Source organism: Neopsephotus bourkii, unplaced genomic scaffold (assembly GCF_033783945.1).
Source record: "Neopsephotus bourkii isolate Nb327-2 ecotype Australia unplaced genomic scaffold, CSIRO-AGI_Nbou_v1 NB_463, whole genome shotgun sequence".
NCBI classification, from domain to species: Eukaryota; Metazoa; Chordata; class Aves; order Psittaciformes; family Psittacidae; genus Neopsephotus; species Neopsephotus bourkii.
In genome coordinates this window covers 1,406,190-1,424,475 of record NW_026900965.1, presented here as the reverse complement: position 1 = coordinate 1,424,475, position 18,286 = coordinate 1,406,190, and the positions used below count along the sequence as shown (strand labels likewise).

The 18,286-nt window shown below is 51.0% G+C and overlaps 1 long non-coding RNA gene across 2 annotated transcripts in view; it reads right to left on the bottom strand.

Moving 5' to 3' along the window:
- Positions 1-18,286, bottom strand: part of LOC133210505 (uncharacterized) — an 88,108-nt gene that overhangs the window by 58,971 nt on the left and 10,851 nt on the right. For both annotated transcript variants that reach the window (XR_009724957.1, XR_009724956.1), the window contains exons 2-3: positions 10,650-10,751; positions 1,500-1,776 (exon numbers count right to left, since the gene is read on the bottom strand). This is a non-coding gene — a long non-coding RNA (uncharacterized LOC133210505). The remainder of the gene's footprint in view (positions 1-1,499; positions 1,777-10,649; positions 10,752-18,286) is intronic.

Here is an 18,286-nt window from a genome sequence, read left to right as displayed (position 1 = left end):
CCTGCCTGGAGATTCAGCTTCCCCAGGGAGCCAGTGACCACACTCGGAGACCTTTCAACTAGGCAGCACTCTCTGACATGAAGCTCCTGTCTTTGAAGGCTTCTCATGTACCTACCAGTGCCCTGGGCACTGGCTCAGCAAGCGTCCTGCTCGCACGCACGCACGTCCTGCAGCTCCCTCCCATGCCTCTCCTTGCTGGTGGATACATCAGCATTGCCACGCAGCCAAGGTGCACGTGTGCCCTCGGTGTGATCCCCTAAATCCCCATGCTCACAGGGAATGCAGGAATGAGTGTGCACAGCTCCATCCTCCCAGTTGTCACCATCTCCCCCTCTGACAATGAAGCCACAGACCCACAGCTGGCATGCCAGTGTTCCCCCTGTGCTGCTGGATAAGGGGAGGCCGGGGCCGGAATGCAGACAATGTCCTAAACAAATCTGCTGTTTACAAAGTCCCTGTAAACAGTTTACATTGCTAGGGAAAAACCATGGAGGAGGAGCAGCTGGAGTGTGCTCCTCTCAGTGCTCCTGTGGGAGCGGAGCTGATGCAAAGGGTGCACACACAGGAGAGAAAAGAGGAGGCAGCAAAACCCCAGCACCAGCGGCTGCCGCAGCCTGCCAGGACCTTTGGCCACCTCCCACTGCCCCCCTGAGCACAGCCGGAGGGAGGTGGCATGGCCCTGGGGGGCAGAGCAGCGTAGCCAGGTCAGCTGCACAGGGAGGCCGACCTCAGGCTCCAGAAGGGTGGTGAGGCTGCTGGGTGAGCTGGCTCCTGCTGCCCAAGGAAGCAGACCTGAAGGAGCCAGCCCTGAAGCTCCTTTGGGCTCTGCAATGCATGTGAAGGGTCTTGTGACTCTCAGCCCATGAAGAAGTGCTGTGTGGCTCACAGAGGCCGGCCTCCTGCTATATTATACACATGTATTTAAGAGTGGTTAAAAATGGGGCCCCAGAAATACCAGCAAGAACATTTTGAAGACCTGGCACAAAATAAAAGCTTCAGTGTACCTCTAATCTGCCCTGCTTCCTGTCCATGGAAGCCTCTTTGAAGTGCCTGTGCATACCCAGTGTGTCAGTGCAGCCCACTGAGCTCAGCTGAACCTCCCCTGGCTCCAGGACAGCCCGGGGGTGCTGATGCAGTGAGCCAGGCTGGGGGCTGAATGCAGGGCCTGAGAGGCTTTGGTGGGAGAAACAGAAGGGTTAAAAGGAAAGCAGAGCCTTTATCAGCCTCCCTCAGCCCTGCTCACAGTAGAAAGGGTTCCTTATGTTACTTGAATGGCTGAGCAGGAGGTGAGAAAATGCGGCCTTTGCTCAAGGAAGGTGATAAGTGCTCTGAGCCCAGAAACAGTGTCAGAGAGGGGCACTGGGGATGGGCAGCCACCTGGAACAGCAGGGCCAGTGAAACCATGCTCTCTACACATGAGGCAGCAATGCTGACCCAGTAGTTGGAAAGGAACACAGGTACAATGACAAAAACATAAAAAAGCAAGTGGGCAAACTCACCCATTTGGTGTTGAAGGGCAGGCAGAGGGCCAAGGAGACCACATTGCTTTATCTGGAAGGGTAAGTGATGTTCATCCACATTCACTCTCGATTGCATCACCAGGAGAAGTCCTCTCAGAGCCAGCCCTGCCTTTGCTCTCCACTCAGTCAGTCTTCCAGGGCCCCCAGTTGTGTCCCTTTCCTGACCAGGAATGGGAGGGAGGGGTCTCCCAGCAGAGCTGCCCATCTCAGCCAGCAGGAATGTCAGAGGCATCCGCAGGACCTCTCACAGAATGGACTGAAAGATAAAAATGGGGGGAATAAACCAACCAACCATTCCCAGCTAACACTGGGTTGTCAGGTTTCTTGCTGAAGCAAAAACAACCCAATCCAAAGATGTTTTTCAGAGCCAACCCCACACCCAAAAGCAAATGTGCTTGGGTTTGGATTCAGAGGCTTTTGTGCAGTTCAAAGCAGTTATCCAGCTGAACTTCTGAATGAAATGGCTCTTCCAAATGAAAACTTGAGCAATGTTGGATTTAAAGCAGTCAGAAACGACTGAAGCTCTGATCCCACTCAAGCTCTGGGTGGTTTGCCCTGACTGAGACAACTTGCTCAATGTGACCAGAAGTCTGCAAATACGTTTGCTTGACCCCACACAGTTCAGTAACAGTGACAAAGCACCTTCCAATTCAAGTCCTTTCAGAGCCTTAAGGACACCCCAGTGATCCCCAAACCTACAGAATCCCCCTGTGCAGGTGGTTAGGCACAGCTTGAAATAGGTGCCAACATCCTTCAGCTTCCTTCTGGTGCCGCAGTGGGCAGAGGTGAGTGACAGGGTGGCTCTCCCAGCAGTGCCACCTCACCTCCACACCCATCGCTTCACTGTGAGGTGGGCAGCAAAGCCACTGGAGCTTCTGCTTGTGAGTGCCAAGGTTCTGATTCTATGATAAACCTTTAGAAATTGCAAAGTGAAGCAGTTCTCCTTTCCAAAAATCATTCATGCTCCCCCCTTGTACCCACACGGGCCTGTTATGTTAAGGCTGATTACAAAACCTGCTTGGAGCAGCCCAACACAACCTTGATTTCTGAAAGAGTGCTGAACATGGCTTGTCTTTGTCCATGCTCAGGGTGACGCTCTGTTAGCACCAGTTCTGCAGCTCTTACTGCTGATGACCACTGTCCAAAAGGAGTCTTTTCTTCAGGATGCTCTGATGGATGTGAAACAACAGCCCTGACCACTCACATTCATCCGCAAAGGCTTTGGACAAGAACTCCAGTTGCTAACCCAAAAGTCTCATGCGTTTTCCCCTTCAATTGTAATTGTTGGTACTGTGGATCACTTCTCTAGAATCAGCTCTAGAACCAGCTGCCTCCCAGAGAACAGGCACAATAAAGCACCTCTGGTGGGATCAGCCTGCCCAAAAGATCCACCAGGCAAAGGCGGAGAGACAGTACAGCAAATTCATCTATCACAACTCTTATGCCTGATGCGACAAGCTGATCAGAAAGCATGTGTATCCTGTTAATGCCAAAGGTCTCTCAGGCCTGTTAAGCATCAATTCCCTTCCTGTTCTCAGGGGTTTTATTACTATGAACCATTAAAACACTGCCAAGATGGCCATGAATTAAACCACACATTTTCTCAGCATGAAGCTCCAGTCCCATATGTTTGGCGGTACACCAAAACCATCCCCTGTATCGCTTTTACAGACATCCACACAGACCAGGCCTGTACCTGCAGCCTCCTCCTGCACCTCTAAGGGGCATCCCCATCCCTCCCTGTTGATCAAGAGGAGACTGACCCAGAAATGCCCTGCCAAGACAAACAGGAGATTCTGCATTGGGATGGCTGGGATATGGCCTGTGCTGCCAATAGCTGCTGAGGTGGCAGTGGCATCAATCACTGCCTCTATTTGTCCTTCTATAGTGCCCTCCCTGGCTTGCCTACGGCCAGAGCGGAGCAGAAGCCTGCCCTCCTCACCAAGTAGTCTGTCCAGACAATCCTTCCTCACATGCATGGCCATGTTCAGGAATTCCTCTTGCAATTCCTTCCTCATCATCCCCAAACAGCATTCCTGTGCAGAGGAGCTTGGGATGCACAGCACCACAGAGCAGTTATAAAGGGCCAAAACCAGACTACAAAGGGAGGCATGGCAGGTGACCTGCGCTGCACCAGAGCTGCTCTGGGACAAAACCCTCACCAAGCTCCAGAGGGACCAGCAGCTCCAAGGTAAAACCCAAGTAATAAGGGGATCTTAGGGGGAAACATTAATCATTATTGGCAGCGAGATTGTGCAAGTCTAACAAAAGCCAAAGGGGTTTTATTACACTCCAAGTGCAGCTGGGAAGTCCCCGTTAGCTGGGAATCATTAAACCTATTGCAAGAATAAATTCTCTTTCAACCAAACCATAAAATGGGAGTAAAATCCTCTTAATCCACTGACAGCTCCTAATGGAACAGACTTCTTTTTTTCTTTTTCCCTAAACAATAAAAAGAAATACTAAAATTGCTGCAGATTATGAAGTGAATAGATTAGGCTCCAAACCAGGCAATATTTACTCAAGGAAAACCTGCTTCATTTAATACCTGCCTCAATTAATTTTTAAGTTTGGGATTAGAACTGAACAGACTAATGACATTTTCTGATTGTGCAAATAGGGATTTGTGAACCCTGTTTGCCCACAATTCAGGCAGGAGTAGAAGCACGTAGGAAAACTTTCCCTTGCTAACCCCCAGGTAGCACTGCTGCACCTGCCAGTAATGCGAGCCTGGAAGGCAGAAGGGGAAGCCAAGGTCCCTCCTCACAGCTGGTCACTACATTTCCTGAAGCAGGAGGTCACTACTGATCCTAGGAAATACAAAAAATATTACAGAAAATGGAAGTTATTTGCTTTATGAACATGAAGACAGAACATCCAAGAGAAAAGCAAGATGAACTTGTTTCACTTCTTTAACATGTAGAGGAGATCAGAACCACAGATGGGTTTGGGTAGAAGAGACCTTTCAACCCCTGCCACGAGCAGGGACCCCTTCCACTGGAGCAGCTTGCTCCAAGCCCCTGTGTCCAACCTGGCCTTGAACACTGCCAGGGATGGGGCAGCCACAGCTTCTCTGGGCACCCTGTGCCAGCGCCTCAGCACCCTCACAGGGAAGAGCTTCTGCCTAAGAGCTCAGCTCAGTCTCCCCTCGGGCAGGTTCAAGCCATTCCCCTTGGCCTGTCCCTACAGGCCCTTGTCCCAAGCCCCTCTCCAGGTTTCCTGCAGCCCCTTTAGGCACTGGAGCTGCTCTAAGGTCTCCCCTTCAGGAGCCTTCTCTTCTCCAGGCTGCCCCAGCCCAGCTCTCTCAGCCTGGCTCCAGAGCAGAGCTGCTCCAGCCCCACAGCATCTGCTGTCAGAGCAGGCTTTGATCCATCTGCCGGACCTGGGATGGATGAAGAGTTCAGCAGCTCCTTGCAAAGGTCTATGAATTTGCTCTGAACAAAGACCTCAGCTGGACACTCTGGTTCCAAAGTCAAAGCACAGATAATTGCTCCTCTTACACTCGAACACAACTGGCTGGGGCTCTCAGCCCAAGAGCTGCTAACAGCAATGTGATTTAGCAACAGCTCTTAGAGCAAGCTTAGTGTACTCCCCCCTCTCTGCCAGACAGCAGGAGATGCAGGAGAGAAGCAGAACACCAAGCTCCAGCATTCACACTGGCTCTGGACACCCAGGTGGGAAAACAAACCTGAACATCACTTCCCTGGGGCAGGCAGTGCAGGACACAGCTGCATCCTGTGCTCAGGAAGCTCCTTGCACACCCAGACACCTGCTCTAAGCCCTCCACTCTTGAGAAGTGCATCATCTTCCCATTTTAATCTACAAGCCATTACTTCTGTTAGACCCAATTCCCCAGCCCTCACGGTGGTTCTGCCTGCTCGGAACTTGGTCGGGAATGTGGTGGTCACACGGTATCTGTAAAGCAAAACTTGTATGTTCTGAGAGAAAGAGCTTCAAAGCTCTTTGTCCATAACAACTCACCAACCTCTGCAGGTCTGGGTACATCGAACTTCTGTGAACAAGGCAGTCTGTCTTCCTCAGCCTTCCTCTGCTGCTGTCCCCTCCCTCCCTCCCTCCAGAGGTTGACTTCGAAGCTCAGAGCTTTCAGGCCTCTGAAAAGTTTCCTGACGTAGACTTGGCCCCTGCACAGTGGGTGTGAATCCACTGAAAAGCGTCTGTCTCTACAGGAGTCATCCACTGCCCAAGGGCTGGGGATCACTGCCCTTGCACTGCCTTCCTCCTTGCTTATCTGTTTCAAAAACTGCTCCTCAAGGCTGAACTAAGGTATCTACAAACCACACTGAAATGCTCAGCAAGTGCTGTCCACAGCCACTCGCTCACCCCATCACTTGCACAACACAGGGGTGAGGATTCCCAGAGCAGCTCCGTACACCACTGGCACTGTTCAAGAGCAGGAGGTGTCTCACCATTAGGGTCTGCCCTGGAAAGGACAACATGGCCATTGGCTTGTGATACCCTCCTCCTTGTCCCTGGTATCAGAAGCACACACTGCATAGAAAGCAGAAAGAAGAGAAATGTTTGATTAAAAAGCTTCCTGCCTGGAAGCAATTCTGATCCTCGCTCGAACTCAGCCCCTAGAGTATACACTTCAATGTATGTATAAAGTCTTCTGGGGAGGGAGATGAGAATGCATAAGGGGTTTATATTTGATATAGACCTTGCTGGCATGTCAGAGCTCTGCTGCTTGTGTTTTCAAGCCAGGAACCTTGGTAACAAGTGCTGGTGAGTGCAGCAGGCTCTCCACTGGAGTTACTGGTGCAGGTCTGGTTGTATGTTGTGCAAAAGGGTCAGAAGGGACAAAAACAAGAGAGGGAGAAGTGGGTTTAATACTTAAATCTTCCTTGAAGTGAAAATGTGGAAGGTCAGATGGCAGCAACAGCGACAGTGAGTATTTTAGACCCAAATAGCACCTAAATCCAGGTGAGAAAGAGGCAGTCTGCAGCACCAGCAGGATCACAGGGCCCATCAGAAATAGCCACTGATCACGAGTCAGGAGCAAGCGAAGTCTGGAGCATGTCAGGAAACAAGAAGTCACCAGGGGTATGCACAAACCTTACAAGGGAGCTGCAATTCTGCAGGCCTAAGGAGTCACATTGTGATCAAAGAGCCACACAGGCACAAAAGGGAACAGCATGGAAACCAGAATCCTTCTCCTAACAGCAAACAGAGGTGAATTACAGCACAACAGATCCTTCCCAAATCACCCTCCAGGTCCCCAAAGCAATTGATGGAGGACTGCACACGTGATGCTGACTGACAAGCCTGCAAGATTGTCTGTGGGAAAGGAACAAGAGGGGTAATTTTATTGTCATGTACCACAGGGGGGTGTAAGTAAAATCACAGCATGAGAAAATGACAGTGTATCTGTCTTAGGTCATTTACATGCCTGGATAATCTGTGGGAGGAGAGCCAAAGCTGCTACATTTGACAGAGGCAACACAACAGTGATGTGCCTGGGAAACAGAAGCTTACACAGAAAATTTGCAAGCCCTAAAATCCAATCTTGTGTTCACTGCTCCCAGAAACCAAAATGATCAGACTTCATAATTGAGGCTTCCAAATGAGTACGCTCTCCTCCCTCATTATGGGCTGGGTAATGGTCTCGTCTTGCTGAGCACGCTGCAGGAATGCTGCAGAGGGACAGTCCCACGCTCAGAAGTGAATGTACCTCCCAAGGACATGCTTAGAGGCCACAAAGACACAGTAGGCAGGTGGAAAAGCACCAGCAGGCATGAGGGCTGATGCTGGGGAGCAGTTGCTGACATAGGCTGTGTAACACAGCAGTTTTTAGAGGGGGTCTGGGTGAAGGAGAAGACACCTTGTTGGTGTTTGCAGGTTGCTTCTCTGCTGCAGAGCGAGGAGTAACCTGGGAGAAATAGGCAGGAACTGGCATGGCTGGCACACAGGCATGACTTAGCATCTCTGTAGCAGAAAAACTTTGAGGTAGATGGAGCAGGGCAGAACAGGCCGTCTGCAGAAGTGTACACACACTGTACAGCTCACATGAGAGAAAGGATTACAGGATCACTGAGACACACTCCGCAGGACTCCAGCACTGCACTGTCAGAGCTTCCCAGTGAAATTCCTTGTGATAAGGACATGTGGAACTCTGCTCAGAACTGATAAGTGTGGTGGAAATCTGATTGTCCAGGGAAATCTGGGCACCCCAAAGGGATTTCAGCTGGGTAGGCAGAGGAGGAGGTGGATCTTAGAGATACCCTGTGGGAAGAACTGGCTAGCTTCCAGCAAGGCCCAGATATGGGTATTAAGAGAGAGGTTAAGTTACAGAGGACCAAGGGGTTGAGCAGATGGTAAGAAAGAGACATCAAAAAAGGCAGCAGGGAAGAGCAAGCACAAGAAGATTTAAGGTTCCACTTTGTGTTGAGCTGAAGCCAGGAGGTGGGTGTCCATGAAGTGCTGTCAGAAAGACAGACTGCAAATTAATCTGGGCAGTGCAGGACAGGCCAGGAGGAAAGCAATCACTGTGAGGCAGCAGGAGGTGATTATAGATGCAATGTTGGTAAATCAGGTCACCAGAAAGAAAGTGCAGAGAAGGCAAAGAGAAGGCAAGGGATGGAGCAGGTAAAATAGACAGAAGGCACTACTTGCACTGTCAAGTAGGACAGGTACAACCTTAGATTACATCAACCCTGTCCTATTCTGTGAGCAGAGGGGAAGAAACATCCCTCCCTTGGGGGCAAGTGTGTCATATCAGCTACTGATAAGAAACCTGGAAGAGCTTGGGAAGCTGCTGGGTCCCAGTTCTCCAAAGGTGAATTTCTGCCTCAGTTTCCCTGGAGCCACCTGGCTTCTGCAGCTGCAGAAACTTCATCTGGAGGGTAGCGAAGAAGAGAAACCTTCCAGTGGTTGGTGGCTGTATTGCACTTGAGCTTTTGGCAGCTCTATTTCAAGAAGGGGCAGTGAAGCATCCCCCTCCAGAGACAGCTACAAGCTCACCAGAAGCCCAAAAGAGGGTAAAGCACCTTGTTGGTAGCCTTAGACTGGAAAAACCAACCCCACGGCTGAGGCTGGCAGGGAGTTGTGTCAGGAAACGGAGCATACCCAATGTAACTGCTGCCACCCAGGCACTGGAAGAGGCAGAGCTCCCTCTGTTATGTTCAAGGGCAGGAGCAGTGGGGTTCTGAAAGTCAGAATTGACTCTGGATTACCCAGGCAGCTGCCTTTTGAGATCACCCCTTTACCTGCGGGTGCTGCTGGAAAGCAGAAGGCAGCACGCAGAGAACGTCCAGCTTAACTTGGCACTGGCAATGGCCTCTCGTGTCGGGAAGGGACTCATGGAGCCTCCAAAGGGATGGGGAGGGTGTTTTGCAGCATTGGGCACTCACCCCAAGAGCTCAGAACAACAAAGAGATTCTGGGAAAAAAAAATAACCCATTTCCAGTGGCAGAGAGGCTGTTCCCCAGTCCAGCAATCCTGGGCAGAGCAAGGGGAAAAGAGGGCTGGGAACAGACAGTGGAACTCAGCTGCAAGAACAATAGGGCTGTATTAAGGGGCCTACTCTGGAACTTAAACCAGGTTTAAGCAACTTCGCTGCTGCCTAATCTGAGGCTGATGACGAGTCAGTGTCTTGACAATCTGGAAATGCCTGGCCAAGTCAATGGAAAAGAGCAGGTGAGACACTTAACCCTTAAGTGTAGAGCTTATGCTGCCCGCATGTGCACAGCAAAGGCAAACAGCTTTTAGGTTTAAGGTGCTCAAACCTTCATGGAAGCAAGATATGAAGAGCTACAGTCAGGACCCAGCAGCCCGGGCTCTCACACTGCCTGCTCACCTGCCCCAGCAATTTGGACATTGTTTTACACAACTTCATTCCCAAAGGGAATCGAGTCTGCAGTGCACAGCTTTGTCCCAAATTCCATTACAAGACTTCATCAGATGACTCCAGACTCTGAGACTACTTTCTCTGCACAGTAATAGCCATTACTTCAGACTCTGTGAGCATTTTCGTTACCCTTATATTTTCCCTTCAAATATGACAGGCAATTCTCAGAAAATACGTTATAAACTCTTTTGCTCTGGAGTTCTGCCACCTTCGATTGCACTCTGCTTTGCTTCTCCAGCCCAGATCACTGTTTTAGATAGGATACGTGCAACCCAACCAAGTAAATGTGCAAAATCCAAACAGTAAAACACTCTCTGAAGCCCCCAGTGCTGCTTCACAGCTGGAAGTACAGGCTAGGGCCTGCCTTGCAGTTGGAAGAGCACCTCCAGTGTTCAGAAGTCCTTGTAGACAGATCAGCATGACTGCTTGCTGCAGCGCAGGTCTGGGCTGGTGTGAGGTTCTCTCACAGCCCATTGACAGGGATCCACCTCATTGCCAGCCCACTCTACCTATGGGTGGGCTGCAGGCAGCATCTCCTGGATGCTACAGATGGTTCTGGAAACATCTAAGGAAACATCTCAACCCCAGTGAGGGCCTGGAATAGCAAATCTGGATTCAGAAAGGGGCCATATGCCTCCCACTCTCATTGAAGACATTTAGGATGCCTCAGGCTTGTCACACAGAGGGCAATATAACCAAGAAGAGGATATAGAGAGCAGATTCCCCCCTGCTCATGTTTCCCCCTAACCTCATTTACACTTCTTGTGGCTCCTCGTGCTCCCCACGACTTCAACAGCCCTGCAGGCACAGGCTCTGGTCCACTGTAGCCTTCCAAGAAGCTAACAAGGTTATAGCTCCCCAGGCAGCTCCTCCAAGCTGAACCATGACAGACCCCAAGGGTGCAGTCAGTGTGGACTGCTGGTGAAATGCTTCACTAAGGACCAGCAGCAAGGCAGGTTATCCATCATGTGGAGCTGTGCTGCACTCCAGGATCAATGCAGCACACAGGGTGAGGGCTAACCACTGGAGAAAGCCCTGATGAAACCCTGCTTGGATGCAGTTGCAGAAAGATTTACACAGCAAATTAACTCCACTGGTTGAGTTACCTGGATAAGACATGGTTTTTTTCATTTCAGAACCTCCAAAGGCTGCACAGACCCTCTGGTGCCAAAGAGGAGGGCTGCTGCCCACACACTGTGAGAACATCCCCTTCACCCTGCCACCTAACAACAACTAGCTGCATTTTCAATGGGGATCTCCATTACCTGTGTCACTGTGCTGATGGTTGTATTGCTGTGTCTGTCTGGAGTTCCTTGGGTTGACTCAGGACATTTGTGTGCTGTTCCCAGCTCTGCTGCTTCCTCTCACTGTAAAATAAAGCACATTACTCAGGGTGGAAGTGTTCTCATGTTTTGGTTGCCATCATGGTTTGGTCTGTTCAGAGCCTCTGTGCTCTGCTTCCAAATCCAGAATTGTCTGTGCAGAGCCTGACAAGGGGAATTTACACCTGCAAACCATACATCCTAGATGCTCTTCCCAAACAGCAGAGCTCTGACTAAGATGGCTTTGGAAGAGTCTCCTGCACAACACAGTGGCATGGTAAAGCCCCTCCTATGTCCTACATGGGACAAGCAGCCCTCACCTCTCCTGTGCAAAGGCTTTCTCAGTCCCACAGCACTGTGGGACTTTGCCCTAAGCAACACTTTCTCATGATTCTCATGATTTCTCATCATTCCTACAGACTCTGTTTCCCTTTCCAGTGCGGTCTGTCCTCACTCAGCAGCATCTGAGGGCCCCTGAACCTTGCACGTGTTCACTGAGCTACTGCTTATTTTGTGTCAGACTGGATGCCATGTCTGGTGTCACAGTGGAGCTTGGAGATCTCAGCCTGGAAAGCAGGATGCTCTGAGCTGACCTGAGTGACAAGTGCCAGAGGTATCCACCAGGTACCTCTGTGTGTGTTCAGACCTTTGGAACACACCACTGCAGTGCCTCTGTGCCCACAGTGCTGGGTTCCTTGCCCCTCATTCACATAACCCCCCATTTTAAAAGGCCCAATCCTTAGCAGTCCCCATGTCCCTGTACACACCCCTGCAGAGCACGGGGAACCCGTCACCCCCTGCCCATGTTTGCTGAGCCCACGCTTGCCTTCAGAGCCCGTTCTCTGCTCTGTGTGCCTGCAGCAGTGAGCACCTTTAGGGGTGCTCAACTACAGGGTAATTAATTAACTCCAGCAATCACTTGCATTCTCTGCAATTGAAGACAACTCTCGTGACGCCAGTGCTGGAGGGCACAGCTCTGTTGTGTGGGGCTGCAGTGCCTGCCGGCTGGGCACTCTCAGGTGCTGGCATTCCTAGAAGGTGAGTAAATTCCTATTGCAAATGACTCTGATGAAGTGGCTGTTATTAGAAAGGCAGACACAAAGGGAGCCCGCTGACTGGCTGGCAGTGATGTCACCGGCACTCAACGCACACATCCCCATTTGCTCAGCTACACTGTGTGTATGATGGTCCTTTTCTACAGGCAATAAGGACTCAAAGCAGAGCCCTTCACCCCATCAGTGTGTTTGTGTGGGGGGGTTTGTACTTCTCAAGTGGCTGCTGAAAGCAGAGCAGCCTTTGTTCCTCTCTTGCACTAAGCCTAAGGCTCCCAGTTTTCACCCACAAAGGCACTGTGTTATTGCTCTATTACAAACCCACCACCCCATTTTCTAGCAGAGAAATTGACATTTTCTGGCTTGCCTGTACCTAAAACTCATTCTGATCACAGAGATTTTGCTATCTACAAGCCGAAACTTAAAGTGCAGAAAAAGTAACAGCCTGGGTCTCATTCTGTTTTGCAAACAGCCAGGCAGCAAAACCCCAACCAGTTCTTTACTTTGCGAGTTCCACATGCTGGTTTTTGCTCCCTGCACAGGCACTGTGGAACACTCAGGGAAGCTCTCCCAGTGGGGCAGGCTCATTTCTCTCCCCTAACTGAATGTCCTATCAAACTTTCAGAGTTTGCCTAGACAGTGTTGCAGCTTCCATCATTTCTGGATGCAAACAGGCATGCTGGTACAGCTCAAATGGCAGAACCCCGTGCAGACAGCAGGCATGAAGCACCACTTGCCTCACTGAACTGGAATGAACTCTCAAGTCCAAGGAGCCCTGCCAAGCCAGCCCTGTGGGGCTGTGGGCAGCTCTGCAGCTCCCTCGGGCAGAGCTCCTGCAGCTCTGGGCTCCAGCCTCCACCACACAGGGATGCGGGAGGTTTCCTGTACCTGCTGCTTCCTCCCTCCATCACGTACAGCTGAGGTGTGAGTTTTGCTGGGAAGGCCAAGTGTAACATCTCCAGCTCCTGCTTGGGCTGTACAAACACTGCTCTCCTCTAACACACGCAGCACAAACCCAGCGCTGACCTACACAACTTGCCTGTTCCCCTTGGATTATGGCTCTGAAGTCATTTGTCCTACAAGGGCAGAACACAAACCACATCTATCACTTGGAAGATGTCCTGGAAACCCCCAGATAGTTGCACTGATGAAATTGGACACTGGCTGGAGAGCTCAAGCAGAGTTAGATTTGCTGTTCCCAGTCCAGGGGTCATGACTCTCTGCAACATCATCAGCTCCACTTTATTCCAGGTGGCTTGAAGTTGGAAATCATTGTCTCTCATTGCCTGAAGATTTGCTGAGCTGCCTGCCCTTTGCAGATAACAGCAGCTGCCCTCAGACTCCCAGATGCTGGATCTGAGGCTTTTGAAGTCCTGAGGGTGAAGGTGCAAGAACAGGCATCAGGGAAAGAGAGAGCCTGACTGAATCAGAGTTTAAAAAGAATATGAAGGCAGAAGTCCTAGGAGAGGGAGCTGGCTGGCGGGGACATATGGTCAGGATCAGCAGAAAGGGTCCAAGTTTAAAGACCTGGAACAGATTCAGATCACTCCTTTCAGACGTGACCTCCTTTCCTGTTTGAGGAAGACAGCAAAGAGCAGGATCCAGTCTGGACTGAATCCTGGATCCTTTCTTTGCCAATGCACAGCTTGGCCTGACATCCCTGTATGCTTTTACCACTCCATGTGCAGCATACAGGGTTAGCCAAAGCATCAGAAGAATCTCAAGTAGAACAACTTCATTGGTTTTAAGAGCTTTCTTACAGCATCTCTGGAGTTCTGGCATGCTCCACCACAGACCAGGGGCAGGAAGCTCAGAACAGCCTGTGGATACTGCATTACTATTCAGAACTGTATCGAGTTCCCAAATGGCAACCACTGTCCAAAAAAAGAACAGAACACCCCCCCACACACAGCACAGACAACCAAATGAGCATGCTGAGCCTAACCCTGCTTCCCTTCCTCACGCAGAGTAAACCCCTTGGTCCCATCTTGCATTTCAGCATCGCTCTTTCCCCATGTGAAGCAGCCAGGCTCTAGTGGAGAACATGGTCCCACTTACTTATCCTTTAAAACAGGAATTCCTTCATCACTTGGCTTTTTAATAAAGCTGGGGTTTGATATACCAGTCAGCCCCTCCCTTTCACTTGAGGACAGCATGAGAACCATGTCTGAATTATAACACCCAAGAAGCTGTTCTGGAGTAATAGGAATCAAAGCCCTGAAAGTGGGATTGGATTTCATTCATCGTGGCTGATAGATTTGATGGTGGATTGAGAGGTTCAGGATTGGCCTGGGGGATAGTTATCACAGGGCACACTGCAGTAGGGTGATAGCTTTTCATTTCTAGCCATGTGGGAGGGAAGCAGGGAGAAAATAAGTGAATAATTGTGCCTAATTAGAACTTGTGTGTGCATCCCAAATTAATCTGTTGAATAATCAACCACCACCAACAGAGTGATTCAAAGGAAAAAGGAAACAACAGCCCAGAAAGATCTAGAGGGCTCCCATAAATTCCTCAGGATGGGACAAATGTTTTATGGAGCTGCGGCCCTAACTACAGAAGGGGAAAGGGACAAGATTACTGAGTGGAAACACTTGTTTTGCCTAAGATGTTTGATAAAGGAAAGGGATGAAGACAGTGAGGGACAGTGGGTGATGCTCCTGCCTGACCCTCCTTCCTATCCGCTCACAACACACGGCTGGGACAACAGATCCAGCCCCAGGGAGACGCGGGGTGGCTGCAGGGGGACCAGACACGCCACTGCTGTTACTGCAGGGATAATGAAAGGTATCCAGGCTAGCAGAGAGGGCAGATGGAGGCAAAGCTGCAGCTAGCAATCTGTGTGCAAGCACCGACCAACCCACTGCTCCCTGTCCACAGGATCCCCATAATCTCCCAAGGCAGACCTGCTGTTACAAACACTCTCATCACTAACGCAGCGGGGCAGCTAAGCAGAGAGAGGGAATGATCTAGCAGGGGGTTAATAAAAGGACTGACGCAGAACAAAAAAGGCCTGTCACTCGCCCTAAGATGTGCTCTCCATCCCTTCCACCCCCCAGGAAATTAAAAATCCCAGCCTGGGGTGTACACTGTGTTCTCAGCAGGACTGGATGGGGAATGGGATGTGGAAGGGTGGGATGGGAAGGGGAAAGTTGGGAGTCCAATGTTTGTGCCAGCTGTTGTTTCTGGTGTGACAGATCAGTGGCATTACTCTGAAGGACCAGGTTACCTGGTCTTTAAAAGCCTGACAAGACCAAGCCATGTTTCTAAATGCTGTTGCCAGCAGCTCCTCCTGGAGCGAGTCCTGCCAGGCAGGAGGGCCAAGCTGCTCTGCCTGACACCAAAGTCCATGTTTCCATGGAAATGGGAACAGAAGAACTGCCTGTGGCATGACACACCTTTTCTGATGTAGATTTGGCCCATTTCTGACATCCCTTCTTGCTGACAACCTCAGGACTGGAGATCTTAGGAGCACAATCAAAACAGACCAAGAGGGGAAAAATATGTGATTGTACAGAACAAAACCCCTCACCCTCTCTGGTGAGCAGCAGCTAAACCAAAACCACCCTTCAAGGCAAGGAGACTTCCACACCAAATATAAACTGGTAATCACAGGGTCCTTGTTTCTCAAAAGCAGGTAGCAATGATCTGCTCCTTCCCCTCTTCAGGCTGTTTGGGGTACAGTTTCCAGCATTTGCCGCCCCTCCAAATGAATGAAATGTCTCTGCTTGGGGGTGGATCCCCTACTGCCCATTTCCTGCCTGCATTGGCTTCTCTGCAGTGCATTGTCTGCAGCTTGGCAGGCAGATGCAGGGCAGGTACAGGCAGAAGCAGGCAGGTGCGGGAAGGGAGCAGGCAGAGAGTGGGCAGGGAGCAGGGCAGGAGCAGGCAGGGAACAGGCAGGAGAAACGCAGGTACAGGCAGGGAGCAGGGCAAGAGCAGGCAGAAGCAAGTAGGGAGAAGACAGGAGCAGACAGGGAACAGGCAGGAGAAGCGCAGGTGCAGGCAGGGAGCAGGCAGGCACTGGCAGGGCGCAGGCAGGATCTGCCGCGCAGCAGCGCAGCCCCGCAGCGCCCTCTCCCGCGGGCAGCCGCACTCCGAGCGCTCCCGCTGACGGCGCCGGGGACGTGCGGCCCCAGCACCCCGCTGCTTTGGGGGTGTTCCCGGTGCCGCCAGTGCCAGCCTCCCGCCGGGCACGGCCCAGCGCACGGAGATGGCATTTCGCAAGGTACATCCCGGCAGCACCCAAAGCAGCAGTAACCTCTGCACGGCTTGAGGCAAGGCCAGGGGCATCTTGGCAAGCAGAAATCTTTGCCTACCTACTGCTCTCTATCAGTGCCTGGGCACATCACATAAAGGTGAGCTCTGTTCACAGAGGCTTTGCTGGAGATTGAGTTTGGCATAGAGTCCCAGACTGGTTTGGGTTGGAAGGGACCTTAAGGGTCATCCAGTCCCAACCCCTGCCATGGGCAGGGACCCCTTCCACTGGAGCAGCTTGCTCCAAGCCCCTGTGTCCAACCCGGCCTTGAACACTGCCAGGGATGGGGCAGCCACAGCTTCTCTGGGCACCCTGTGCCAGCGCCTTCAACCCATCAGTGCAGGAGCCAACACACTTCAGGAGAAGGAACATGAGAGATCTGCAAAGCCACAGGCAAACAGGTGACAAGTTTTGTCTCTGCTTGGCTGGCTTGCGATTGGTACCATTTTAAAGGGCAAGTTAGTGTTCCTAGTGATGGGAGCCAAGGATATTAACAAAAGAGCTTCATGAATACCAACATGTGCATAGATGGAATAAACAAAAGTCATCTACAGTTGATATTTTGCTTTCCAAGTGGGTGAAAACAAGGTGTCCCCTTGATTCAGACCCCCAAGAGATCCAGGAAGAGCTCTGGCCCCCTTCATTAGTCACAAAGAGATTGGATATCAAACACTGCCTGAGGTGCCAGGCCTGGTTGAGGGCTTCCATGCTGTCAGGAGGACAGTGTGTGGGAGCAGTTAACCTTCCTCCATGGGGAACAGCATTCCCAGGACACAAAGGTCTCCTGACTGCCATCAAAACCCTGGAAAAGTAGAAACATTTCTGCCCTTCCTCAGTGCAAGGGGCTGCAGAAGGCATCAGCGTCAGAGCCAGAACCAGCTACATCCACAGGATATGGCTATGTCCACACTATGGCTGCAGTAATAAAGTCCACAAAGGAAATTACTAGTTAAGTAAAAGGCATTTTGGTTGACTGGAACATTTAATTCATCACAGAAGGAAATGAGAAGCCCAGAGCGTCCTATGAGCACAAAGCAGCAGCAATGTGCTATGTCCCAGCCCTGCTGTCCCCACACTGGGCACTCACAGCACCTGGCCAGTTGTGCCTTGCCCTGGTGCATAAACCTGCTCACATCTCTTAAACCACGTTGTATGTTCTTCCAGATGTGCCCTGTTACACTCCCACCACAGCCAAGCCATCTGCAACACCAGCCTGTTTTGCACATCACCTGGGCTCAGCTGCTTTGGCTCCAAAGGGATTTTGTCCAGGCTTGAGAAGATCCCTTCCTTTGCTGCCACAGTGAAAACCCTTATGTGGGAGGCTGGGTGTCAGTGAGCATGAGCCCTGTGGAGACAGGCAGCTGGCTTACATGGGGTTGTAATGGGGCTGAGAGTGTATTCCACGCTCAGCAGCTGGCTGATAGGCCAAGGTCCTTCTGTGTGCAGCTGAGCAAGCACCAAGAGACAGGGAATGTCACTGTGAGCATGAGCTTTGGGTCATGCAGATACCAAAAAGTGAGTAAATTCCCCTTTAGGTGCTCGAGGCTGAGGAACAGGACAAGTCCACACTGCCCAAAGGAAACATGGGCAAGGTCCACATGCCCCAACTTTATGACTGAATGTATGTATGTACCCTGACATCAAACACTGCCATGCCCAACTGTGACCATTCCAAGCACTCCCTGGTGTTCTCTTTGTCTCTTGCGTGGTGTTTAAGAGATCAGTGGTCACCCCAGCTGCTGGACTGGCACTACCATGGCATGAACTTCAGGCAGGTGATGGTGACACTGTTCTCACAGAGCTCTCCCAGCAGGACCATCACCTGCCTACCCACCTCCTCAATCATTTTGATCCAGACAGGCTCCAAAACCATCTCTTCCAGTGCTGCCCACAGCTCCCCTCCCAAGCACAGACTGGCCGTTATCCATAGAATCACAGACTGGTTTGGGTTGGAAAGGATCTTCAAAGCTCATCTAGTCCAATCCCTCCGCAATGAGCAGGGACATCTTAAACTAGATCAGGTTGCCCAGAACCGCATCTAGCCTAGCCTTGAATGTCTCAAGGGATGGGGCATCCACTATTTCTCTGGGTAACCTGTGCCAGGATTTTACCATCCTCAGTGTAAAGAATTTCTTCCTCAAATCCAGCCTGAATCTCCCTGTTTTAGTTTAAAACCATCACCCCTTGCCCTGTCACAACAGGCCCTGCTAAAAAGTCTCTCCCTGTCTTTCTTACAGGCCCTTTCAAGTACTGAAAGGCCACAATAAGGT